This window comes from Amblyomma mixtum, chromosome 3, assembly GCF_055824585.1.
Source record: "Amblyomma mixtum isolate Tamu chromosome 3, ASM5582458v1, whole genome shotgun sequence".
NCBI classification, from domain to species: domain Eukaryota; kingdom Metazoa; phylum Arthropoda; class Arachnida; order Ixodida; family Ixodidae; genus Amblyomma; species Amblyomma mixtum.
In genome coordinates, this window is record NC_143014.1 from 339,447,959 (window position 1) to 339,475,329 (window position 27,371).

General features: G+C 52.0%; 1 protein-coding gene across 2 annotated transcripts in view; it reads left to right on the top strand.

Annotated features, from left to right (window-relative positions):
- Positions 1-27,371, top strand: part of LOC149356108 (uncharacterized) — a 98,207-nt gene that overhangs the window by 28,597 nt on the left and 42,239 nt on the right. The window lies entirely within an intron of this gene.

Here is a 27,371-nt window from a genome sequence, read left to right on the forward strand (position 1 = left end):
TACACCGCTACCTTCGGCCTCTACAAAGTGGAACAGGCGGCACGCGCCACCTCTTGGAGGAATGTTCTTCCTTACCGTTACCACGTTACCGGTAATGTTGTCGCGTCGGGATACGGGCGGAGCGTGTGCTACTGGATGTAACGGCACGCGGTATACCTGCAAAACGCATTATTCCCATCTGCCAGCTGGCCCGGTTGAGCGCTGCAGGACCGCATTTAAAAGATGATTCCACAGTGTACGAACACAGAGAACAAGGGAAGGCGGGTGCGCTTAATTCCTTTCGTGTTGAGTTTTTTCTTTCACGCGTTAGCGTTAAAGGTCCTGTGTCGCAGTTAAACCGCGTCAGCCTTGTACGGCGGCGTGGCGGAGTATTTAAGCCTAACCGAACGGCTCGTGACGTCATAACCACATGACCTCGCGTGTCTAATTCAAACACCCCCGAAGCTTAAGCGTCCTTCAACTTTTTTGTTTTCTGTCTTCCATCAAAATTGCACCTCACGTGAGGCGGCCGTCTACCCTGTGCCGCCTCAAGAAAACTTGCAATAAATTCGGAAGCTGCGGCGTCGCTGCCGAGCCCACTCTCTTGCCAAGTTCCACTTGAACCTGTAGAGAAATCCCCCAAGGTGAAGTACTACAGCGCTCTTGTGTACTTCCCCGCAGCCAGTGACCGCGGCCCAGGTACATGAACAGAAGTAAAATTGATCTGAGAAATTGACTGCACGCCAGCTATCGCGAACGCAACTCGAGTTTTATTATCGTCACTGAAGAGGGTCGCAAGAACTACACCGGCAGCCAGGAGTTGGTCGTGTTTCCCGGCGACGCGTGGAAGAGATGGTCCGTGTATGTATATTCCAAGGGCCCGCTAGGCCCAGTCAGCGCTGCACATTTCCCAACTGTTGCGCGCGCCTTGGACAGGCCTCCTGCAAGAGTTGGCAACAGTTTCGAAGCACGTTACCGGATTGGGTCGGGTAACATGGTGCAGTGCGGCAAAGCGGGGTCCGCTCGCCTCACCATCAGCGTTCGCGGCAAACGGAAGGTGTACGAATCTCTTTATTTGTCTCGAGATGCCCGCGCCACAAAATTCTGACTGCGTTGAAAGCCGCGAATATTAAGATTGGTTCCGAATTTGGACATCTGCTAAGCTTAGACAGTATGCGCTGTTTGGTCGCCATCGAGACACGCCACCATCCTGAAACCGTATCACGGCAGCAGACGGTGCGAAGGACCGCAGTTGCTTTACGGACGAGGTTACGAGCGCGCGCGAACCGCTTAACGCCTGTTGCATTCGGGTCGCGGCTGTTTCTGCCGACGTGCACACAGCGCCACTGCTCTTCTCGTCTGTGAGCAAGAGCAGACGACGCAACGGCAACTGGTAATGAGCGCTCCCTGCTCGTAATTTCCTCCGTTCCGCCGACGCGTTCCGTCGCAGGAGCGACGAACGACAGCCTAGCAGAGCTGCCGTGATGTTGCTCAAAAATTACGAGGGATGCGCATCAAAAGCTCCCGCGCTGCGGCTCCGCCAGCTCCGCAGCAAAGTCGTTCCAGGCTGGATATGCTTGATGAAACACTTTCGCCGATGTATACTGACACTTCCGTATTCATTTGTTTGGTTTGGTTTATAGGGTTTAACGTCCCAAAGCGACTAAGGCTATGAGAGACGCCGTAGTGGAGGGCTCCGGAAATTTCGACCACCTGGGGTTCTTTAACGTGCACTGACATCGCACAGTACACGGGCCTCTAGAATTTCTCCTCCAAAGAAATTCAACCGCCGCGGCCGGGATCGAACCCGCGTCTTTCGGGTCAGCAGCCGAGCACCATAGCCACTGAGCCACCGCGGCGGCATTCATTTGTGCGTATTTAAAAAGAAAAAAAATCCTGTGCGTCAACTATGGCCTAATCGCGAGCAAACTCCGTTCGTAAGGTAGCGTATTATTGTCGACGTACTTTGAGATGTAATGAAACATCGGTACTTGTTTGACATTTTTCCTAATTATTGCAATACTGGTGTCGCCTACGGGTACACTTTTCGGAAAAGCTGGCTGAGCAGGCAAAACTACGGGCTGTGCCCCCTGCAGGTTGTGTGGTTACTTAGGAATACCGTGTCGTCTGCTCGTTAAAATTAAAATCAGAAGGAAGAACCATCTACCGTCTAACTGAAACGTCGCAAAAATGCGACAGTAAGCTCAAAAACAAACGTGGAACTTGCCCACTTACCGTGTGGGTTGCTTCTTCGCACAGCACATGGGGCAGCCTGTCGGATCCGCTCTTGGCCCGCGTCTGCGGAAAATGTACTTGCAGCCAACAACAGTTGCTCCTTCATGTCCAATACCCGTGGACAAAAATTTTGAAAATTCAACAACTGTAAAATACTGGCGTAGAAATGGTGAAGGTAATGCTGCATACTTGCGATGTGTAGCAAAATCTTTCCTTTAAAGCGTTTCCATCGCTCGGAACGAGCAGCTAAGTCTGCCATAAAAACCAATGTGGAGAGCTTTCGGCGACAGAAAAAACGTTAATAGCAAAAAAAAAAAAAAAATTGCGAGCCTGCCGACGGGATATCTGCGGATATATGTTGATTGTTATTGTGAAAGCTTACAATATGAAAAAAGTACGCTCAAAAACTTTATTCCGTTCAAAAATGCTTTTTGTCCTGAATTGCTGGGCATGTAATAAAAAAAATGCAAGCTACTGCCGATGTTTAATTGCGTCTCAAACAACGCAGACCATAATATGCTGCCTTCTGAGCGCTGTTTGCTCTCGATTAGGCCAGTATACTTTGCTCGCTGGATTTTTTTTTCTTTATTTATCCGGACAGCTGAATAGGGAGTTCTTTGTGCAAGGCTAGGCGGAAGTGCCGCGGTCACAAGTGCCCGGCATTCGATTTCTCAAATGGCACAAGCGCGGCCAATCGAACTCGCGCGAGGCGTTTTTGCCTTCCTTCGAGTGGCCGCTGTACAGTCAGGGCGGCCTTTTCCGCACACCGAGAAACAACAACACGGGGGTCCGCAGCTGTTGTTTTGCCGCAACCCGCGCGCGCGAGCATTCAGTTGTCATTTATTACGCGCCTCTTTTCGGTCGCGTTTCGCAACAATGAGTGTACTCCTGCTGTCCCATTGTCCGCCGCGCACGCCGGGCAAAAGCGGCGCTGTTTTGGAAATGGCCCGGGCAAATAGTCGCAACTGTCGCCGATTGTCTTCGCTGAAGGGTGGAATGGGCCTCCTCCCTCGTTCGACCAGGTGGGGGGCTATACCGCGACGTTGATTCCTCTCTCCAAATCGCCTGCGACCCATGTGCGCGTGTATAAATATATACCTCGTGCACGGCGAAAGGTTCCGAAGGCGCCCTTTTCGTTTCTATATCTTCGTTTGTTTGTTTTTTTTTTTTTTTTCCAGAAACTCGGCACGCGTACGGCAGAAATACATTGTTTCGCCCCTCTTTGCTTGTGGTTTGATTTGCCTCTCGGGAAGATTGATGCACTGGACAAGTGTTTGAGCGAGCGCGCTGCCCTGGCTGCTGCTGCCATCTTCTCCCAGCCGAATGTTGAGACACACGTGTTCCATATCTGCGGTTGCAGTTCCGAACCACAATGTCAAAGCGGGGCTACATTTTGGGCTGAAAAAGGTTTGGTTTGGTTTGGTTTATTGGGGTTTAACGTCCCAAAGCGACTGAGGCTATGAGAGACGCCGTAGTGAAGGGCTCCGGAAATTTCGACCACCTGGGGTTCTTTAACGTGCACTGACATCGCACAGCACACGGGCCTCTAGAATTTCGCCTTCAAGAAATTCAGCCGCCGCGGCCGGGATCGAACCCGCGTCTTTCGGGTCAGCAGCCGAGCGCCCTAACCACTGAGCCACCGCGGCGGGGTGGCTGAAAAAGGGGAAAAAAAAACAACATTACCCAGACACCGCGACATGCTTGCGCCTGCAAACACTGCCCACAACCCGTGGTGTCTAAACAGCGTCACCGACGCTGCTAGTCTTTTTGGGATTCATGACACCTTGTTGGTTTATTGGGGTTTAACGTCCCAAAGCGACTCAAGCTATGAGGGACGCCGTAGTTAAGAGCTCCGGAAATTTCGACCACGTAACGTGCATTCACATCGCACAGTACACACGGGCCTCTTGAATTTCGCCACCATCGAAATTCAGCCGCCGCGGCCGGGATCGAACCCGCGTCTTTTGGATCAGCAGCCGACCGTTGTAACCTCTGAGCCACCGCGGCGGAGCTTTCAGAGTTATCCGCTAAGGAAACGAGCTATGAGATAAATTAAATGCAAGATAAATCAAAACTGTAAACAAAATTGGTGCGAAACGTGGGCGAAAAACATTCCTGGCATTGAGAGTAACTGCTTCAGTGTATTGCACACAACACGTCAGTAGCAACGACTGAAATATCGGGCATCAGCGCAGAAAAACTGGGAAAGGTTTTGAAGACACATCCATGCGCAAGGAACATTACTATCCCGAAGAGCAAAAGAAACCACGTAGCGCTCTGTGAATTGAAAGATGCCAACATCGAACACTCAAGCAGATCAGCGCATGCAAAGTAACAACCGAGTGTGCAGTGCATTTGGATGGATGGATGGATGGATGGATAGGAGCGCCCCCTTTGAAACGGGGTGGTGGCAATTGCCACCATGCTCAGCTTTTCTTTACGAGGGACGTAGCGATGTCAGGGGCGCCATCTTGTGGTGCAGTGTGCAGCTTCAGTCTTGTAAACCGGAGCAGGTAAGCCGATTCTATGTGCTTCCACGCTTTCGCCTTGCTGAATTCACCCATAAGTGGCCGTTATTGGGACGTCGGGGCATACACACTCTCTATAGCAAAATTCGTCATTATCGTTTTGTTCTTGTTTCTGAAAGCTTTGGCCCCGCGGTTTGCATTTTTCGCCCCTCGCGTTCGCGCGTATCCGAAGCACGCGCAACGGCGCAGAAAGTGTCGCTGCACGTGCCAGTTGGTGGCGCTATCTTATCGCGGCCGCCGGCTGCGCGCGCTACCAGCGACGCGTGGCCCGGGGTCAGACACGGCGCCATGTCGAGCCGGTGTATGTGCGCGTCGCGTAGAGCACCCTGCCTCCTGCCGCACTCGTAGCTCAGACAGGGATTCCAGCAAAACTGAGCGCTATACGGTGCCGCGGACTGAGGCTGACAGTGTTCCTGCGATAAAGGAGCCAGGCCTCGTTTTAAGCACGCATACAGCGCGCCTGGCTGTGTCGGCCAGGGGGACGAGCATCCGATGGATGGGACTGTAAGAGAGAGAGAGAGAGAGTGTGTGTGTGTGTGCGTGTGTGCGTGTGCGCGTGTGCGTGTGTGTGTGTGCGTGTGCGCGTGTGCGTGTGTGTGTGTGTGTGTGTGTGTGTGTGTGTGTGTGTGTGTGTGTGTGTGTGTGTGTGTGTGTGTGTGTGTGTGTGTGTGTGTGTGTGTGTGTGTGTGTGTGTGTGTGTGTGTGTGTGTGTGTGTGTGTGTTAGGAGCATCATCTTTGAAACGGAGACATGGCAGTTGCGCCAATGCTCGGTATTTCTTTTCCTTTACATTTCTCTAGCGAATTTCTCCAACTTCCGAGTATTATCCATAAATTCGAAATTTTTCTTCCGTATCAACTCTGTTCACTTTTACGTTTGACCTTTTTTTTAATTCTGATCGTACTTGTGTTCTTGCGTCACTGCCCTGCTTTTAAGCTACCAATGTTCGAAGAGTTTTTTACTAATGTCTACTGCATATTCATTCATATTCGACACAGCGGGAAGTTGGGCTAGTTGGTTTGGCGCCGCTATAAATTACCGGTACGACCCGAGCGTTGCTAAGAACTAAAGCTTTATTTCCAGCTTCTTCTCTTGCCGTCCTTCGCGCTAATTTATAGTACCTTTGTTATCTCTAAACCCGACGAGCTCAGGGAGAGTGGCTGTGCCTGCATCGATATATGGGTGGATACCCCCTCATTCTAACAAAAGATATTCGATTATTGCAGTGGATTTACTACACACTGCACGTGTGTCATCTTCTTGGTTAAATTCCTTTTGTATATAGCTTCGTGTTGTATACGTAGCCCTAATCTCTCTTTAACGAGCTTCTTGAATTATCTTCCTGATTTGCTCTTCTATTTTTCATGCTAGTCTAGAGGATGCTTTTCTTTTCATTGAATTAGCTGATTTCTTATTATCTGCGTTCTGACCTCACTTTTAAACATCTTCACTTCGCCGTCTCCATGGTTGCGGGTGAAATGTGTTTCGCCGTTTATCCTGCGGGGAGGGGAAATCACCATACATGCCTGCCGTAATTTTCGCCACCGGGACAGCTGTGCACAAAGGCTGTTGAAACTTTAGTCATCCATGTCCAGCGATGTTTGTTAGCAAGCAGTATCCACCCACGCCTTCAAATGTGGACAAATAATTCTATTAGAAACAGGCTTGGTGCCCGAAAAAAAAAACTGCGCCGTCAAGTTGCGTACCTGTGAAAAATTAATTTTTACTTGTCAAAGCTATATATGAAGTCTATGAGAACGTCGTAGTCGGAGGTTGTTTCAGTCACCTATAGGATTTTTTTTTTACCGTACAGCGAAATATCAGTTTTCGGGACGCGTTTTCAGCGAAAGACCATTTTGAATGCATGGCTGGACGGCAGATTGTGAAATGTTGAGTCGACGAAATTGTGATCGAACAAAGGGCGGAAGCCCAATAAGGCCATGATCTCCTACGGCTCTTTTATTTGCAGCGAACGCGGTCTGACGTTTCATGAAGACTGCTGCGACACCGGTATACGATTAGATTGGCCCGGGGCGAAAGCGGCCTACGTTGATCGCCTGGTCGCCACGAAAATCTTGGGGGCGTTACTCGCGGTTCCCAACGCTGTCTTTTTCACCGGCACCAGGGAACTCCTGCCATACGCAATGGCACGTCTTCTATCCCGTCACCGCGCAAACGTCACTGAAAGAGCCAGACGCGCATTCAAAGGGGGGAGGGGTACCCCCTTCTCCTCCCTCACAAAAAGTAACCTCGGCCCGAAAAAAGTCCTGGCCCGGTTAAAGTTCATTTCTTTACTCCGAAACTGTGGCGATAACGTACGCGTATCAGTGTGCCTGCGAACCACTTGTGCCACGGAGCAAAAGACTCCACTGAATAGCTCCCGCAGAATGACAACAATTTCATGAAAATCATCTATTGCCGTTTTGCTGAGAGTAAAAAACCTCTGCCATCATTATAAATATGTTGTCGCAGCATATCACCGCGCTGTGTGCTGAAAATATTTGTAGCTACGTAATACAGGGTCTGTTCTGAAAGTAGTAGGACTGGTTTTTGCCTGGGCGAACGGGCTGACGAGAGGCGGTCTGCGCGTGCAGGGTAGTTGAAAAGGGATATTGGGAATGCTGGGGAAAACCGCCAGTCGGCTCTCGGCCGTTGAAGAGAGCAGGTCGCCTGTACTGTAAACCCCTGTCGAAACGTCTCGTCACGCAGAATCATGGAGCGTTTACCGAATCAGCGATACGCGATCAAAATTTGTGTAAATCTTGGTAAAACTGGCAAAGAGACTCACGACATGATTAAGTAGGCCTACGGTGACGCTGCCATGGGTAGATCAGGTGTTTTTTGAGTGGAACAAGCGGTTCCGAGAAGGTCAGGAAATATTGGAAGACGACAACCGCTCCGGACGCCCTTCGACCAGTAAGACCAACGAAAATGTGTAACGAGTGAAACATTTACTTAACAGTGATTGTAGGATGAGTATCAGAATGATTGCTGATGACTTGAGCATTCCTCAAACCCATGTGTTTGAGATCGTGACAGAAAACTTAGCCATGAGGAAAGTGTGCGCGAAGTTGGTGCCGGGAGTGTTGTCAGAGGAGCAAAAGGCCAACCGGAAAGCGATCTGTCAGGATCTTCTTCATCATGTGAATGAGGACCCCGATTTTTTGCCCAGCACAAGGCGGCAACGCTGGCTCACAGCCCCGACTTGGCCCCGCCAAACTTTTTTCTATTCCCGAGAATAAAATCCACGCTCAAGGGGAAACATCACGAATCGGTAGAGGCGGTTCAACAGGCCGTGACGAGGGAGCTAAACAGCATTCCGGTCCAGGCGTTCCTGGAGGCGTGCGAAAGCTGGAAAACTCACTAGCAGCAGCGTGTAGGTGCGGAAGGGTGCTACTTTGAAAAATTCTAATCGTTTTGACTACTCTCATGAATAAGTTTTATTTTAAAAAATGAGCCCTACTACTTTCTGAACAGACCCTGTATCTCAGATATTTCTCTGTTTAAGCGGTGTTCACTGCCGGCGGCCGAAACACGGCGCTAGTTGGTGACGTCTGCTCCCGACAGTTCTCAAACATGCTTCCTGTTTCCTTTTCTGACAATCTCGGGATAGTTGGTTCAGCACGGGAAACCAAAGCAGCGCGAACAAAACGGCGAAGACGGAGAAAGCTAGACACTCAGCGCGTGTGTTTCTCTTGTTTTCTCTGTCGTCGTCGTTTTCTTTGCGCTGCTTTCGTTTCCCTTTGGGAATTTAGTATTAATCGCAAAAATGTATACGTATTTCTGAAGAAGGCATTGTTTCCTCTTTTCCTTTCTTCTGTCATAATTTTGCGCTGCTTGTTGGAAGTGTGTCAAGTCGACATGTTTAATCAAAAATATGCCAAGTGGAAATATCCTTGTCAGAATGTAAGGCCGTTTTGGCATGCACATTGCTCGCAGAGAATCCCAGCAGCAGGAAGCGATGTCATTCAAACAGATATTTTGGTCGTTTCAAAAAAAGCCTTGCTTAGGCTAGAGTGACTCTAACCGTCCCCTAACGGAATCAAGTTTCAAATCGTTATATACCCGCCGCGGTGGCTCAGTGGTTACGGCGCTCGGCTGCTGACCCGAAAGACGCTGGTTCGATCCCGGCCGCGGTGGCTGAATTTCGATGGAGGCGAAATTCTAGGGGCCCGTGTACTGTGCGGTGTCAGTGCACGTTAAAGAACCCCAGGTGGTCCAAATTTCCGGAGCCCTTCACTGCGGCGTCCCTCATTGCCTAAGTTGCTTTGGGACGTTAAACCCCATAAAGCCAAACCAATCAAATCGTTATACATTCATCTCACCGGAGAAAAACCTGCTTCAATCCGTGCGCCGATATTCCAGTTTCCTGCTGGCTTAGTCGGTGCCGTCCGGGCACTACACGGCATAGCGTTGCATTATGCGACAGAAACAGCAGAAGAGTGGCCAAGTGCACTAAGGCGCCATTTCACGAGGCGGGTAGTGTGCATCTCCTTTTGCCGCTTGCCAGCATCTAATGAGCGCCAGTCGGCGCATGCGCACCCGAGGGGGGCTCCCTCCACAAGTGTGCCGTGTCACGCCGCGCGTGTCTCCGAGTGCAGCTGCGGTCTGGCCGTACAAACAGCCAAATGAGGAGATTTCGATTGATGGATGGAGGCCGCCGGCTCTCAGCGGCGCGGACGGACGTTGCTACAATCGGCCGCCGGGGACCGCTGCGCTCCGGGGGACGTTTACCGCTGGATTCTCTTCTTCGGGCGTCCATCTGCCAACACTTGCACGCGCAGTGGCGAAGGTTACGGGGGTGTCACCTTTAGGTTTAAACTGAAAAAGAAGAGAGAAACGGTAAAATTACGCCCAATTCTGTTTTCCAGTTTCAGTTTTGACGGTAAAAGGCTAGTATCCACGACATGCACGCTCTAGCTAATTGGCTATTGAGTACAAGTTACGCCCAGTCGAAGGAGAAAATTAACCGAGTACACAGTACAGGGCCACGGTGGCAGCGATGTGTTAAGTAGCGCAGTCGTGCGTTCTGACGTACTGCTCCGGTATACGCTACACATACTCAACCTCCTCGCCAGCGTCGTCCCCTTATAAAAATGGTCTATTGACTCTATTGACTTCCTATAGATATTGCTATTTGTCTATTCATAGTCTACATGCTGTCTATAGACAAACGCACTCCAAGTGCATGGCCATAAATCTATAGATTGTCTACAGACTGTCTGTGACATTTGTATTGCCTATAGACTGTTGTGTAGGGTTTGTCTACAGGCAGTGTATAGACTTTATAGACCGTAGTCTATAGACACTCTATAGACTGTCTAAGCTGACGTAGAGCTTCTCACCACTCGCTTGGCACAGCTGTTTGGTTAAGTAGGCTTCTCTGCCACATGTGACAAGACTAAAGTACCACGTGCATGAGAGTCACGAAAAATGTCTCGTTGCGGCGACCCATCTGATCGCTGCCGTCGACACGAAGACCTCGCGATAAGCCGTTGTCTCGCTTAACCCAGCGGAATAACCTAATGATAAAGGGACAACCCGTCTGTGGGCAGTCGACTTACCCTTGAGTTTTTGTCTGACGGTTCCATCATTTGGTTTCTGTTACTTTTTTTAATGCTGATAGCATTTTCTACTACGACCATGGTTCTAAGCATGACCATTTGACCGTCACTTGTTAATCGTTTGCCAAAAAGGGGTGACAAAAAGGGGCATGCAAAACTATAACTGACTTGTTAGCGCGCAGTAATACCAGAATATATCGCTGAAGACAAAAAAAGATTTGGTTTATTGGGGTTTAATGTCCCAAAGTAAGGCATGAAAGACGCCGTAGTGAAGGGCTCCGGAAATTTCGACCACCTGGGGTTCTTTAACGTGCACTGACATCGCACAGTACACGAGCCTCTAGAATTTAGCCTTCATCGAAATTCAGCCGCCGCGGCCGGGATCGAACCCACGTCTTTCGAGTCAGCATTAGAGCGCCGTAACCACTGAGCCACCGCGGCGGGGCGTTTGATATGTATGTGTATACTGCAATACGCACACATCGTATTATGTGTCTTTGTATGAAGAGCATTTGTATTTTATGTTATTTCTTTGTGATATTTTGCGCTCACCCCTGCTTGGAGTCAAAGCGTCAGTAAACCAAACCAAACAAAAAAAAAGGGTCATTCAACCATGGATTATAACATTTGGCCAAAAGAATCCAGAACTGCGTTCGGAAACAATCAACAAAAAAAAAGGGGGTCAGCCGAATTCTCTAAACATGAGAACCCTTTCGCCCACGATGGCTCAGGAACGCATGTGCGTGCCATATCTTTTGCTGGCTCTATTTTTTCGCATCTCACGCGCCCACGTTGCGGTGGTTTGAAACTGATGTCGCCGGGCGCGTGCGTTGAGATGTCGACCGAGAAAAACACGAAGAAAGGCCGTAGCAGTGGCGGGGCGCTGGCTTCCAGCCCACTTCTAGAGCTTCTTGACGCCTCCGTTAAGGATGGATCGTGCCGTACGTTGCGGGCCCGGGGCTCCTTCTCTCACAGCCACCTCTCGAGGGTGTGCGCATCGCGAGCCGGATATTTGACGGGCTCTTTCGAGACTGAAGCGAAGAGCTTGCAAGGGCACAGCGGCGACTTTCGACGTCAGAACCGGGGTGCTTGTCCTTGGGACAACTTTCCGCATAGAAGAGGGTACGAGCGCCAGGAGATGGCGTCCATACCGATCTGGTCGGCTCGCTCGAAAAGAGCGGACTTTTGGAAGCCGTCGCATCGCACTCGTTACTTTTGCCACATAGTCACAAAAACCTTGTCAGGAAACACGACCGAGCCGTAGGTTAGTCGGCCAAGCGAGCAGTTCGTCCACCAATGTATTCACGTCGAGCGTGTCAGTTTTCAGTCCGTCGCACGCACATTGAATCCCGGCTGAGTTTATGAATGCAGATGGAAGCGAAAAGCCACGGCTGGTTGGGCCGCCGACCTGTTCGCCGCCGATGCAAGAAGTCATGGAAGCGCTCGCAACGTATCGCGGCGAATACGTCGTTAACGCGCGCGCTCCGGACGCTGCGGGGACAGCGCTGTGGAGGCGAGGAAACGAAATAATTACGGTTGTCGACGAGGCGCCGCGTTGTTCGAGGGCTGACAGCGGCGCGGCCGACGCGTGCCTTCCTCGTCGACCGAAAAGCGGGGGAGCGTGTATTCTCCTAAGGTCGGGCTCCGAAACAGAGGGGCAGTGATAAATAGCGCGGAGGAAACACATGTCAGGCCATTCGCAGGGCCGTCATCCATCATGTTTAAATGGCCGACATATTTCCACCCCTCCTCGGAGGCCCGCTCTCGACGAGCCGCGTTCTTCTCCGATAGCGCTTCTTCGAGGGGTGGGAGAGGAGAGAAAAAAAATGGCGCGAAACGAAGCGTCAAGTCCCCAGCGGGGTGGTCTCTGCGCGTTGTTTTCTTTCCTTCTCCGCTGGCTTGACCCGGCCGCGTCGCGTTGGGTTTCCTCACCAGCGGCTCGCGTTTCCCCCGTGTCCCGCTGCGTCCGTCCGGTAGCCTGGCCACAAACCGCGCAGTGTGGTGATGGACACCGCCGCGGCAACGGAAACACCAGAAAGGAACGGCGTGCCGTTCCTTATCGATTAGCGTGTTTGCAAAGTGTCTCCTGGTCAGTCAGCGTCCCCACCCCCTAATCGTTGACCCAGCGGAGCAGCTAACAGCGCTCGCTCGAGCTACCGTGCCTATCCCTCGAAGCCTGTATACTTCCCTCCTGTCTAAAGAGCTTCGGCAACTGCCCACCCAGCGTTGGGTCTGTTCGTATACACTTTCGACACGCAAACTACACCGAGTGTTTGTGCACGCGCACAAGTTAGCGTTCGCACACTCTATAGACGAGTACCAGCCGTGGGCCAAGCATTTCGATCCTGTGCGCAGCTTGTTTTCAATAAGTCATGCTGTTTTCATTTAATTTCAGTCTCTTTCCAGGATTGTTCCGCCTGCACTCATGCTAGGTTACAGTCGCTTCTAGTTCCCCTTGTGCTGTTCCTATACGTTACTTTGTGCACTGTAGCGGTTGCGCGGCATGCAATCGCTTCGCTATAGTTTTTGCCCGAATGCAATCCTGACTAGACGTGTAGGGCAGCGCGTGCTGTGCGCACGTGCAATGCATGCACAAAACCAAAAATCTATGACGTCATAACCACGTGGCTTTGGGCGGCAAAAATAAATCTCCGAACGCCGCGAGGTACCATGCGACACACCAGAGAAGGGCGAAGAAGGCACCACAAAGGCCCGACTGCAAACGCCATTTTTCGTTAGTCAGTTCTCGTTGCGTCTTTTTCCTTTTCCTTTCCCTCGTTTTTCGCGCTGAATTTTATGGTGTTAACGTACCAACAGAGCCAGCTATTTGTCTTAATGTCCGACAGGTCCATTTTTGGATATATTTGTAGCTTCTTGTTTTGGAGCTGTTTTTTTTTTTTTGCGGCCAGGTTTGTGAGCAATCCACTGCCACAGAACTGTGTTGGTGGCGTTTTGCTCACATAAAGGGACAACAGTGCAATTTTTTTCATAAAAGTCAGTTTATTCGCTGAAAATTGCAACGCAAACTCAGACTCTGAATAGTTACGTAGTAAGAAGTGCCTAAACTAACTTTAGAAAAGTAGTTGCATGTGCGACGAATAAACTATTTGCCTGCTGTGCATAAATGACAGAAGAGTGCTGTATGTAGCGTTCTACTTGCCCAGTGAAGTTACGACTGCCTTTAGAACATATGAAGGACAGAGTTTTCATCAATGCGATCAAAACCTACGCAGACCAGCGCTCACGCAATTAGATAGAAAGGGGAGTTACGGGAAAATGAGCAACTACGAATAGTGAAATTGCAGTCGCGGCAAGCGTACACAATGCGCTCACACGTTCACAGCGACAGTTCGAGCGCCGGATTCTATTGTGGCCAGTTGTGTGTGTGCGTGTGCTTCTTGCGCGCGCTACCAATACGCAAACTAGTAGAAAAGATATTTAACGCATGGGCAAACATTACGCGTGAACAATGCACCCAGGAACAGAACAGTAATTTTTTCGCATTCCCACACATAAGCACCCTTAAGTGTCTGTGCTGAAAAAAGCGTCGTGGTTCCCAACCAAACGCACGCACGTAACATTTTTAAAACCATTAACTACAGTGGTGTGCTAAAGGGTTAAAATACCACATTTATATAATCAATCATTTCCCTCTTATTCGCGCGGTCCTCACCGACCAGTTTGGCGCTTCAGTTCCACTCCCCATTTGATGTCGCTGGCATTTGGTTCTAGACCGCTATCGAGCACCGCCTTCGCGACCAACGTGAAACGACCTTGCAAGCCGAACGATGCTGTCCCCCAAGCAGGCATTCTCAGGGAATACAGGCTAGGCGATGTGTGTACGTGTTGGTGCCAGCTTGCAGGCTAAACTTAGAGAGGAAACTTGTTGCCTCCGCAGATCCCGCACAAATCCAGGCTCACCTATGCTTGCAGTTGCACTGCCCGTGTCACGATGAAGCGGCCGATGTCGCAACTTCCGAAAGGCATGGAATGATTCGCTTCGGGAGCGGGTTGCCGCTTGTTCGCGCACGTTCTGCGGATACTTAAGTCTAGTATAGTTGAGCACACCGTGGTTCCTTGTCGGTGCGCGTTTCCCTAGCACGAGGTGCCATGTAGGGAACTATTCGCCGTTTGGACACGAGTGAATGAGAGGAGGTCGTCGCATTAAAGGAAATCCTCGAGAGCGCACGAAGCAAATCGCATCAACTCGGGGGTCCAGCCGGTCGGCGCGCAGCACCAGCGGGGGGGGGGGGGGGGGGGGGGGGGAGCTTCCCCGAGATAGCGTCCGCCTGAGCACCCGTGACGAATCGATCGGCGCGCAAACGAGCCCCGCACCCGTGACACCTTTTGCGCGCGCCGTGATGGGCCCTAAGCCGGTGACAGCGACGTCACACCCAATCACCGGCTCGGAGGGGCCTCGTTTGTCGACCGCCGAGTCTGCGGCGCTTGTTTTATTTCGCCGCGAGTGTCAGCGGTCACGCTTGCACCGCGATTGTTCGCAGCGCGCGTTTCGGAAAAAGTCTCTCGGGGGGCCCCGTGGTTGGCGTGCGTCGGCCGGAGAGCATCGCTCGGCGACCTTGTCGAGCTGCAGCGTCGCTCGCTTTGTTCCCTAGGCAGAGCCGCGACGTTGGCTGTGCCGCGATTGCAAGGTGAGGGGATTCGCTCGCAGTGAAACGCTAGACTTTCATGAAGCTTAGCGCCGTGAGAGCCCCGGAGCGCTGTGACGTAGAGTGGCGCGCCCACAATTGGCCATTCATCAAGGCCGAGACATTGCACGAATCGTAAGCGAAAGTAACGTTTAAATTCACGATGAAAGCTGGTCCTCTTGATGCATTCGGGTATATTACGGAGGCAGCTTCGGCGGGATTCCAACGAAAAACTTGGTGGTGGAGAATCGATTTCTGCCGTCAGCCGGTGGGAGTAGCACAAGAGGAGTCACGATAGCTCCGCATGCGCATCGAACGTGATCGCCGCAGCATATTCAGTGGCGGCGGGCGGAGAATATCGCTCGCTCGTAGCGCCAACGACGCGCATCTTGTTCGGCGGAACTCTCGGTATGTGGAGATTGGCCGCTTGGTCATTGGAGAAGGGGCGCAAAGCGACACCGCCGCAGCCCGTTCGTGTTGGCGCCGAACCCGGCTGTCTTCGCGGCGCTGCCGCCCTCGGCAGACCGGGCGGCTGACGACACACGTGACCTCGATCAGCGCCTGACCGAAGCAGCTGGTGACTGAACGGGACTTGGCTACGAAATTCTTTTGTGCACCCTGAACAAAGCGCGCGAGGTATTCAGGTGGAGAGTCGCGTGTTAGTACTCTGGAAAGAAAAAAAAATCAAATTTCCTTCTGAAATTGACAACAAACTAGGTTGCCCATTGCACGCAGTACGGCTTCATGGTCTCGTGTTGCCGCATTAGGGAGGCGATGATTTTGCGAGCCGATCTCGTCTCTGCTCTAAAATCCTCGTCCCTGCGTATCTCCCTTGATTCATTCGCATGCCTGCACTGCGTGCAAAACGCGCCTGCTGGACACTTCTTATGCTGTGCCCCGCCGCGGTGGCTCAGTGGTTATGGCGCTCGGCTGCTGACCCGAAGGACGCGGGTTCGATCTCGGCCGCGGCGGCTGAATTTCGATGAAGGCGAAATTCTAGGGGCCCGTGTGCTGTGCGATGTCAGTGCACGTTAAAGAACACCAGGTGGTCGAAATTTCTGGAGCCCTTCACTACGGCGTCCCTCATAGCCTCAGTTGCTTTGGGACGTTAAACCCCAATAAACCAAACTTCTTATGCTGTATAATGGTGAGGAGCTAGTTGGCGTTAGCGACTGCATCACCTCTGGCAAGATGGAAGCGGTGGAAGTATTGTAGTACATTCAGGGTCGTCCACTCCTAGCTTGAACACGAGAGCGGCATGGCTGCGCTCTTCAGAGCGCCAATGCGTCCATTGTAGGTGCGCATCAAAGTCAAGTGGCATACGCCGAGAAACCCCAGCTGCTCTAAGCCTGCGCCACCTTGCTTCTGTCGGACGCTTTGAGCATCCGAAGAGCGTAGCCACATCACTGGCGTGTTCAAAACAATGGGCAGCAAACGTTGCATCGGGTGAGAACTTCAGCTATAGGTCGTGCAAGCATATCGTCACAATTGCTTGAAAAGTATATGAGAGGACGTGCGTGTCCTGGTGTGAACTCCATGGCTACGCAGAGCTCTAATGCATGTATTCCCCAGCTCACGCACGCCATGTAAACTTTTGCTGCCAGGGTGCCTCGAGTCGTGTTACGGTCGACCGACGCGCGGTGTTGTTTCCTTAAAACGCAGCGTACAGTAGGCAGCGATATCATTTCGCGTATGAGCTTCATACCCGTACGGGGCGCGCAGTGTGCGATAAGCCATTAGGCGCACCTATGGCACTGCGAACACGCAGCGTGACAGGCAGTCACCGCTAATGGCGCCACTGACGGCCACAGCTGCGCGCAGAGACCGGGAGTAAAAAAGGAAAAAAAAAACGCGCTTTTGTAGGGCACGAAGCGGAGCGTGTGTCCTCGTGCATCCTGACGCAGATGGCCACGCGCAGCCTCCCACCACCGTCATTTCAATTTGCCTCAATTAATTAGCGCTGGCCGCGACAAAAGCCGCTTCACTTTGCGAAATTCACTGTTTTATTAAGCTCTTTAACACGCCTGAGTGGTTCATGTACATTTCTTTTTTTTTTTTTGTTTACAGCGCTATGAGCTAGACGAGTGGCAGTTCCGATACAATTAAACGGCGCCAGCGGCTGCCGCGTTGACCTCTTGCCCAAAGGCACTATAGCGTTCAGTCATGAGGGATGTAAGCAGACGCGGCAGTGAATATCTTACACGTCGCGTGAATTAACAAACTTGAACGCTGGAAAACTCAAAGCGCAGGAGAAGGCAGGCGATGACAGGGCTGGACGGTTGCTGCACTTTGAAGATGTTTTACTGCTGCGACTCACACTACCCGGGGTCAAGGCGGATGCGGAGCCCCGACAGCAGGTGTCGCCCGTGCATGTGCTCAGTGGGAAGCCCTCCCTTCCTCAGTCGCTGCGGCTGAGCAAGAGTGACAGAGAAGCCGTCGTGCAGTCGTTACGTGTGTAGGCGTCCCATTTGGGTATACCTTTGTGAGCTACTTCTTTGCAGTTGGAGCTACTTTTGTGCTTTCAAACGTATGGTAAGAATTCTCTGCGAGGTTTTTTTTTTTTTTCTCGTCAGCCTCTACGTTTCTCACACGGTAAATGCTGCAAAGGCAACTGTGCATGTGTGCCGATGGAGGCCACGTGGAAACGAACTGCTTCGACCTCAGCCAACTTCATCCGGTGAGGTCGGCACATCGCTGACCTCATTCGCGTTGTAGTTTAACCGACCTCACCTCACTCCGCGAGGCTGACGTCGGGTGAGGTCGACCTCGCGACACCGCCCACGCACACTATTTAGTGCCGCCAGTTTCCCGGGGAGGTGGAATGCCTGCAACCAATGATCGCAGTGGCAATTAGTAGCTGTGCGTGCGCATCAGCATCAGGCACAGTCACGACAAGGTCCCATAAGCGCATGAGGCCTCGTGCGGCTGTCTCAATGCCGCGCATGAAGGGGGAAAGAGCTGTACGGCGCGGTTAAAAACATGGCCTCGGGTTGCCGTGTTTTGGCGGCGCTGGTGAGGTCGCGCAGCTGAGCTTGCAAAACTGCATCTACTCCGGAGCTGTGTCGCGCACCCTGGTTCGAGTGGCCTTCGTCTGATAACAGAAAAGCGATGTCCGTGCCGAAAGAGGATTTTCTCGGCACTGAGCGAAAGGCGCCAATATACAGACGACGCCAACAGCGCTGCTGTTGGCTTTTCCTAACTCGTGCGCCAGGCTATCACCCCTGGACCACTCGCATCAGACGCAACTCGGGAGCTGGGCCATGTCGAAGGTCTCGTCGTGCTTCGCAGACGCGGCGACATTAGCCGTCCGTGGCCGGGGAACAAAGGGACGATCCTAATTAGCGGCGGCCAGATCAGCGATGGCAGGTGGCGCACGCCTGTCGTTGGGCTGTGACAGGCCATTCGCGAGGGCTGCCCCGTGTAACGAAGAATCCAAACAGCCGAGCCGCCGCCGTCAAAGGAGGCGCGGTCCCCGCCGGGACAATGGGACGAAGCCAGCAACGCGTAACTGGAGCTGTCAATCAGTCTCATCGCGTCAGCCGCCGCGTGCCGATTCGGCGGCCTCATTAGCGGCGCCTCTCGCGGCGACCTTCGATACACGCAAGGGCGGCGCATGGACGGGACCGCAGCCCTGGCCAGTGCACGGTTGGCGAACCCGCTGCGGTGTCTAAGGTATCACCACTGTACGCTGCTTACGAACGGATTTGAATGGTACGTTCTCGAGGAGCTTCGTCTAATGGAAACACGGGGTGAAGCAAACAGTCGCGTATGCTGTTGCAGTCGTGATGACCGTCCTCTTCACCCTCGCTTCCGCCTCGCTTAGTGCTGCGGCTGAATGACGGTGGATGGAGGAGCTCTCGTGACGGAGCACTTTTCTCGGGAGCTGCCGCAGGGAACCCGCTGTGTGCGGCAGCTGTCGGTGCGGCAACCGAAGCATCACTCTGCTGAAAGCGTGCGCCTCCCAGCGAGCGACCAAGACTCCGCCGCAGTTCCTTTATAAAAATGGTCTATAGACAGTCTATAGACTTCTTATTGACTTCCTATAGATATTGCTTTTTGTCTATTCGTAGTCTATAGACTCTCTATAGAGAAAAGTCTACTAAAAGTGTATGGCCATAAATATATAGATTGTTTATAGACTGTCTAAGGCATTTGTATTGCATATAGACTGTTCTCTAGGATGCGTCTACAGACAGTCTATAGACTTTATAGACAGAAGTCTAGAGACACTCTGTACACTGTCGAAAACCTTTTTGTAAGGGTTGGCGCGAAAACGAATGTCTCCATACTCTGACTTGACGCAACAGGTCATATTCCGAGTTAGTATGTTCGCGTTTACGGTCCACGTCGAAGGAAGCGAGGCGCCGTGACAGTATTAGGCAGGATTTGGGAGGTATACGGCAGTAAAGTTAAGTAGTATTCTGCAGGCTGAATGCACAAGGTTAGTTCCAAAATTCTGTATTCACGTATATAAGCTTTTTTTTTTGCTTTGCTGTTTTAAGAAAACAGCGGGCTATTCATTACTGCTTTTGTCAGTGATTGCAGAGTTTTGAGAGAAATGGGATATGCTAATTTTGATCCCCAGCTTCGCGCAAAAGAGCAACTCTATATTTTTAGCTAGTATTCTGTCCTGGCACAGGACGTGTGTTGGGTGTATCAGCTCCGTATGTGTTTTGTGCCCTTTGGCTCAGCAGGTTTCAAATGTTCAAAAGAATTCACTCGTGCGCCTGGAATGTGTCGTATTACTGTGCAAGCCAGTCTAGATTTCCGGATTTTCCAGCCTTCGTGTTCAATTATTTTGGTGCAGTAATCGTAAATTACTGAGGAAAAGTTGGAGCTTAGAAATAAAATAACTATTTTTTGTAATTCCCTTACTGTGACATAATTCCGCATTCCTATGGAAAATTCAAAGGCCCGGAAAATTTGCTTTCCCCTAAATAGGAAGGGAAATTACTTCCAACAGTGCGGCAAAGAGCCATCAGTTTGCTAGTAGAAATCGGGAAGGCGCGTGTTTGGCGCGTTTGGCATGGAATGACAGAGCCATGTTCGTTTTTCCTGGACTGCAAACCTAAGGGAAACTCGAATCATGGACCGGCATTGTGAATCAGTTGCATAAACAAAGCCTCATTTTAACCGACTGATTGTTCATCTGAGGGAAGTGTGTATGCCCAGAGAGACTTCAAACCGTGAGACATTCCCTCTTAGGGTTGGGCTCAACCTTGCTTCCATACTAGTCCTTTGTTCCTTGGGCTTGTCATATATCGAGATGGATTGGATATGGCTTCCCAAAGGCTTTGCTCATGGTTCAGCTATTAGTAGTCTTAGAGCTTCCACGCCTAGACGTTTCTTGTTTTGAGCCAGATTTCATGAGGCTTTATACAGACTTTGTAAATATTTCATGTGCATTATTTCGCTGTAATAGACACCACGTTTAAGAAGAACACAAACAAAAAATTATGGAGATTTTAGAGCACTGGCCCCTATGAGGCGTATACGTTGGAATCCCACTGAAAGCTATACTTCTTTTTTCTCGAGTTTTCTCGTGGCGTGTACGAACGAACGGGCAAAAATTTTTCGGGCAAGGAGAGGTGGAATGCAGCCGTGAAATGCATTCCTGCATTAAACCCCGGCAGTATACTGATCGCTACTTGTGAGCGGCACTTCCTTTCTGAATTAATTTTGAGGCATAAGCGCAGGCGGAATACGGCGCACTTGCGTCGCTGCAGCCGAAAGTGCGCGTCCACCGGGGCAGCAGCCCGGGACAAAAGCCGGCCGAGAGAGCGGCGTCACTTTTATGCCCGCAATTACATTCAGCCGAGGGGCCGATTGTCTCCGCTGACCATCGGCATCGTGTGGGCGGCGGACCGATGGACGCCGCGAAAAAGGGCTTCCTCGACCGGCGTCCGTCCTTGTGGCGCGCGCTTTAAACGCTCCTAATGTCAGCGATGGCGCCCGGCGTCCGAGCGAGGCTCGGCCACCCGCTAATGAGTGCCGGCCGAAGGCGCGCGCGCTGCCCGCCTTTTCCGGCGCCAATTAGGCCGCATGCGAGCGATTGTCCGCACGCCCATTATGCGGGCGCTAATTGGCGAGCTATGAGTCCGGAACTCGGGGCTGCCTGCCTCCCCCGCCGCCGCCTGGCGGACACAAAAGCCGGCTGACCGGACGTGCGCGCTCGTTTAATGATGAGAGGCAAGCGTCGGATGTGTGCGTGACCTGCATGATCGCTGGATGGCTTTTTAGCACCTTAAACGGTGTAATGGCGCCGCTCGTGTCGCTCTGCCGTTGTGCGCCTCAACGACAGGGGGGATTCGGAAAGCGTGGCGCTTGGAGTACGGGAGGAGCTGCGTCGATCTGAGCTAACATGCTGGCGGTCGGTGAAGTGTTCCGCAGATGGACGTCCCAATCACCCACATTTAAGGAATGAAAGTGATGTCGGAAAATGCCAAGGGAACGGGGTAGATGCACGCAGATGTCGGCATATCTACACTGCAACTTCACTATTGTCAAAGCGAATGGGTATTCTTCGAGCAAAGCAGCTGAACGCTTTTTCTCGACATCGAAAGACCTTCCTGCCTCTTGGCCGCCGCGGTGGCTCAGTGGTTGTGGTGCTCGGCTGCGTACCCGAAAGACGCGGGTTCGATCCCGGAAATTCTAGAGGCCCGTGTACTGTGCGATGTCAGTGCACGTTAAAGAACCCCAGGTGGTCGAAATTTCCGGAGCCCTCCACTACGGCGTCTCTCATAGCCTTAGTCGCTTTGGGACATTAAACCCCACAAACCAAACCTTCCTGCCTCTTGGACGAATCCGTATTCCGAAGACTGGCGCCAGTCCGACCCGTGCAGTTGACTTCGGCCATCTTCTTCGTACGGCCGCTCGATGTCGCGGTTGTGGCTCGGCACCTCAGTGGCTGCTATCTCGGCGTGGAAGGCTAACTCGCCTCTCTGACAAATATCGCTGCGAGCGCGATGGTCTGTGACGCTGCACGCTCGGTCCTACGACCAGCGACGCTTTTGAGCCTCCTGGAGGAGACGCGCGCGCGCCGTTTCCAAGGCGGCAGCCGTCACAGCGCCGTGCACATCGGTCAGGGGGCGTCAGCCGACGCAGCTGCCGCGTCGTCCATTGACGAGAGCCTGGCTGCTCGCCGAGCGTCGAAGGCGCCGTCTCATTAGCAGGTGTTTCTGCCCCGGTGGCGCGCATTGCAGTCACTCAGTCTCCGGCCGCTGCGGGCGAGCCGCTAATTGGCCCGACGGCTCGCGCCAGAGTTCTTTGCCGGGAGCGAAAATGGCGATTCGCACATGCTATCGCGCTGCCCTCGTCGGATTAAGTCGAGGGGACGCTCTGGGTTGGGGACTGGGGGCGACCAGCAATTACCGGAGCCGGCTCGCAGAAAACGTGTACATTGTTATTGCTTCTTTTTTTTTCTTTTTTGCACTGTAACTTTCTGCTAAAACAGGAGAGTTTAGCGTGGTCGCCGCTGCTGTTGAAATGGTGTGCGGAGACATGCGTACAACAATTGACTGAGCGCCAGGAGAGACATACGGAGGTCGTGGGTTCGGTTCGGTGCGTTATCTTGTCGTTTCGTGATTTTTTTCTAGGTTCAACGTCATATTTCACGAAATCAGTGGCCCGTTTACAATTGAAAATTATCGTGTATTAATTGCTGCCTGTTCTTTAGCTCTTTTGCTCTGTTCGCTGGCGCCTAATCCCTCCAAATCTTCTGAACTGCGGTCGTGACGCCAAGCCTCCTTTCTCTGACAGCTGGTGTAGTTGCAGTTAAGGAATAGCGGCAGTGTGATTAAAATAAATTTGAAAGTAAAAAGATGTCCTAAAACTTGCTAGTTTGCAAGTTTGTAACCTGACAAGAAGAAACTATACAACCGGACAAAGCATCCCCGTCGGCTTTTCACTACTTCCACCGAAGCGGAGTATGAAAGCGAACGTCGGACCCTAGTTCTCTCACCTATTCAGTGCCTACTCAGCAAAACTTGGGAAGGCGCCCTCACCCCTTGGCAGTAGCGCCATCTCTGTTTCAATGTCAGCCATATCTGTCGCTTCGCAGTGGAACCTGTTTGAACGCCTAAGATGGTTTACTCGTCGCTATGTGGCGCTGCTTACAGGGAAGAACTACGTCCACTTGCTGAGTTTTCAGAGCACCGCGGTCCTCCTCTCCCCGCCACAGGACTTGGAAGCTTCATGACTGCCTCTGCACAATGTTCCCGGCACTGCAATCGCATCCATGGTTCCCTGCCAACGTCGTTTTAAAAAGTGATGAATTGAACTTTGTTGGTATTGGCACTCAGAAGAACCAATGCTTTTTGATCTCTTTGAAGCAGCGTGCCTTTGGTATGTATGCTGGTTTGGGATTTTTTGGACCCCGGTTTCCAAATACTTTAAAAACCTTGCGGCGCGGGGAAAAAGATTCTCAAAGCTTATCCGGATAGGAACGACGCAATCGCACGGGGCACGGTTTCTCGAACGCTCCTCCACAGAGCGCAGCCTCCCGAAAGGAAAAGAAGAGAAAATGTCATTTCTTTATGATAGGCAGGTGGAGCCAGGAGGTGGAGCCAGGCATTGCGACCAAACGTAAAGTTCCCACTTACATGGCAAGGTTACGCGTAAGTCGAGTGTGTCTCTAGTGGCACGAACTGAATGGTTGTTTACTGAATGGTTGCTTGGCAGATTTTGCGTCTTTTGGGCCCGCTGGGCAGCGTCCCATAAGAGCGCATGTGTGGCGACAACATAACGGTCTCTCAGTACGCGGCCATGTGAGGCCCCTTGAAAAAGAATGGGGCCGTGGCAATTTTGGTGCACATCCGCTGGACCCACTTTAAAGCGCTCCTACCATGAAACTGAAAACGTGTCTGCCGACAGACAGAACAGACGTTCAGTCGATCTGATCTGGAGAGATAATCATTCCCAATGAATGCGAATAAAAGAACGGGCAAATGCCAAGAAGGATCACTAAAATGTTGCTTCATAGAAACCTATTGCAGCGCAAAAAAGGGCGACGCACGCACGGCGCTGAGACAGTGGAATCAATGAGTAAGAAGGCCTTATCGGAGAGGGCAGTGGGAACCGGGCTCACGCAATCCTCTCCAAGTCTAAAGTTGTGCGTTCAGAACCTACAATCTCCTGCTTTAGAATCTGAACGCATCCTTTATGACTTGCGGAGGATTGCGTGAGCCCGGTTCCCACTGCCCTCTGCTTGCTCATTGATTCCACTGCCTCAGCGCTCGTCCTGCAGATATTTTCCGTGAAGTGTGCGCCGCCTTTACAACTGCACGGGCCTCATTCTGGGGCCCAGGCCGACGCTCAAAGCCGGGGCTTCGAAGGATGGCCCCTGTTTCTGAGGCTTCTAATGTTACGCCACGAGCGTAACTCAAAACCCAGCAGATATGCGAAGCGCCTTTTGCTAGAATCGACGGCGCGCGTTCGCCGATACCCGAGACTGCCCAAGTCAGCGGTGCCCTCTCCATTAGTTGGCAAACACACTCGCTCAAATGGCCCAGGCGATACAGCTCCGTCAAGAACGCCGCAGTAGCGCAGCGCGCTGCAGGACTTTGTGCCGCATGGAGAACCAGCGAGAGCCGCCTTTGCCTGCTCTAGTTCAGTCACCTAGAAGGGCCATGTGACTTCTCCAGTAACGTTCAACGTGGCTGGTCATGCAAGTTCGAAGCTACTTGGACATTGCACTCTGAATGACGCAGGTTAAACTCCATCCACTATTGACGTAGTTGAGAACTCTCCGGGGGTATTTTAGCGCCTACATTCTACGGTTTGCAAGTCATTCCATATAGAAGGTCAAAAATTAAAGAAAACAGTACAGTACTCTTCGTTATTTCTCTCGCACGACAAAAATGCAGCCATATGGCACACGCTTAAAAATGAGTAAATAAGCGTTCATTAATCCTTTTCTCGGCCCATGCCATGACAGTGTTTCATAGAACGCTGCAAGTGTACTTCATCCTGCAGTAATGAATCAGCAGCGGACATATTTTCTGCATGCACAACCCGAGCCCGCAACTTCAAGCCTGGACCCGGCGAAACAACGCAATCCGCACTCGAGCTTTCGGGCCAGCGCGAGCCTGCGCACTGCACTAGTACGTATCATCAGGCGCAGTTTGTGTCATTAGGAAAAGGTGGTTTTGAAATGAAGGACTCTACATTCCGTTCTTCATTTGTATACCTTGTAAACTGTCGCCCTGCTGGACGTGAGCCAGTTTGATGGTCGGCCACTTTAGACCCCATTGCTGCAGCGTGGGTTCGGAAGAGCGGATGTTAGTGACGCATATATGTGCGAGGAATAAATTTCTCGGACATGGCAATGAGAAAGACGGTAGTAATGGGCTTCGTGGACTACGCTGGTAACTTTTGGCGGGCTTCTAACCATTTATACCACATACGATCGGACACGTTGCGCTTGCCACCAGCACATGACTCGGCGCATATATAGCTCGGCTGTTTTGCTCCAAAATCCTTCCCGTTACAGACCACCCTGGTGCCGGGCGCGCTCTTTCTTCTTTTTGGTCTACTGGATTCTTGGATTGCGTAGGCAGGGAATATGCTGGCGAAGTGGAACCCTACTTCTCTGAAAAAAATGCGCAAAACTTAATTCAACAGAATCCTTAACGATGCGGTTCAAGTCTCTAGTGCAGGGCTCCTTTAGACCGCTGCTGTCTGGCTCATTCCGTCAGCTGTTGCCGGCAGGCTGGGTCCGAGCTGGGCCGCACGTCCTCCCGCTGCTCACGTTAACGATTACCTTTCGCAGTGGACCGAGTAGGGCTGCAGGTAGCACCCGGGAGGCAGCCGGCAAAAGTGTCGACTTCGCTACCGTCGCGCCCCTTCTGGAAGCGCGGTCGCATCCGCTGCCAAGAAGGCGCGCAGTGCCGGCCAAGCGAGCCGCCGTTTGCATAGCCGCCCGCAGAACGCCGCGCACAATGCTCGTCGTCAGCCAACCGAAAAAACCAGCCCTCACACCGCGGGTCCGACTGCCGCTGTGTGTATACACAGGCGCGTTTTCTCGCCCCGGTAATTGGGGGCAACCCTGGCGTTTCCGGAGGGCGGCCGGCTCTGAGAGCCGCGCCATTGTCGATATCTTTGGAAACACGCCGGGCCGCCGCTCGTCGTGTGCGCGGCGGTCGGAAGCCGACGAGGAGGCAGACGTCATCGGTAACGTCAGGAGTGAAGCGCGCGCCAGGGACATTAATGTTTGCAGGACGATCTCCGTAGAAATCCCTTTGTCCTTTCGAGTGTACCTGCTTTGCCGGGTTTTGCAGCTCATACAGTGAGGTCGCTGTCCAGTGGTAACAACAGTTTACATGCGCTGTATAAGCGCTGGATACTGACTTTGCCGCCCTCCGCCTCTCTCATGGAGCACTCGTGCAGCCATCCGACGGGTTCTTTAAACGGTAACGATCGCCCAGCTCCTTCCGTAGCGACATCCGTAGCGTCATCCGTAGCGACCATCTGCCCTGAAGAGTTGTCTAACAAAGTTCGCTAGCGCGAGAATATATTTTTTTTTCACTCACGGCGGGGTCTATGGGAGCGCGTTATGAAAAGTGAGCAGTCTGTGTACGCCGGGCCAGAGCCAGCGCTGCTTGGTCAGAGCAGCTTCTTCTTTAACCGCGTCGTGCCGACAAAGAAAGCAGCTGCCGTGTCCGCACCGTGGAGGCGCGGTCAAAGTCGCCGGATGAAGCAATCGAGGCCCCCCGACGGCGCTTCGCTGTGCACATCCGTACGCAGCTGTGCACCTCCCCGGCCAGGAAGCTCAAAGTGACCGCCTCTGGAGTGGCAGCACGCCGTCGCCATTTTTCGACGACGAGCCTGCGTGCACATGTGGCTATAGCGACCTCGGTTTCGGCTGATGAGACGAGATCGTTTGAAATTTTCTCCGTTTTGTTAGTGCGAAAACAATAATCCGGACGTTCCGCGGGCCTAGCAAGATCGTCTCTTGCGTGTAGGTGCCTAGCCCACGCGCTCCGTCCCGCGGCACTCCCCGCTCTTAGCACGGAGCGCTCATCAGGAAGTTCTGGTCCGAACAAAATTGTGCTTTGTGTGTCCACTAAAAGAAGAGAGAAAATTGAATCAGTCCTCACGTGTGTACCTTCGAATTCGAACTCGAACGTAACAACTTGCAATTTGATGGCAGACACTATGTCCAGATGAACTGGACATCCATGGGTACAGGGATCGGTCCTGACTATGCCAACATATTTATGGACCAGTTTCTTGCTAAGCACCCATTAAAAGCCTTTTACTATAAGTGGTTCATTGATATTTTTCTCATTTGACAACATGGCGAAGCAGGACTATCATTCACAGAGAGAGAGAGAGAGAGCAAAAACGCAAAAACGTAGACCAACGATTGGAAACTTGATTGCCGTGTTCTGCGTTTTTACAGTTGACCGTTCCAAGCAGATT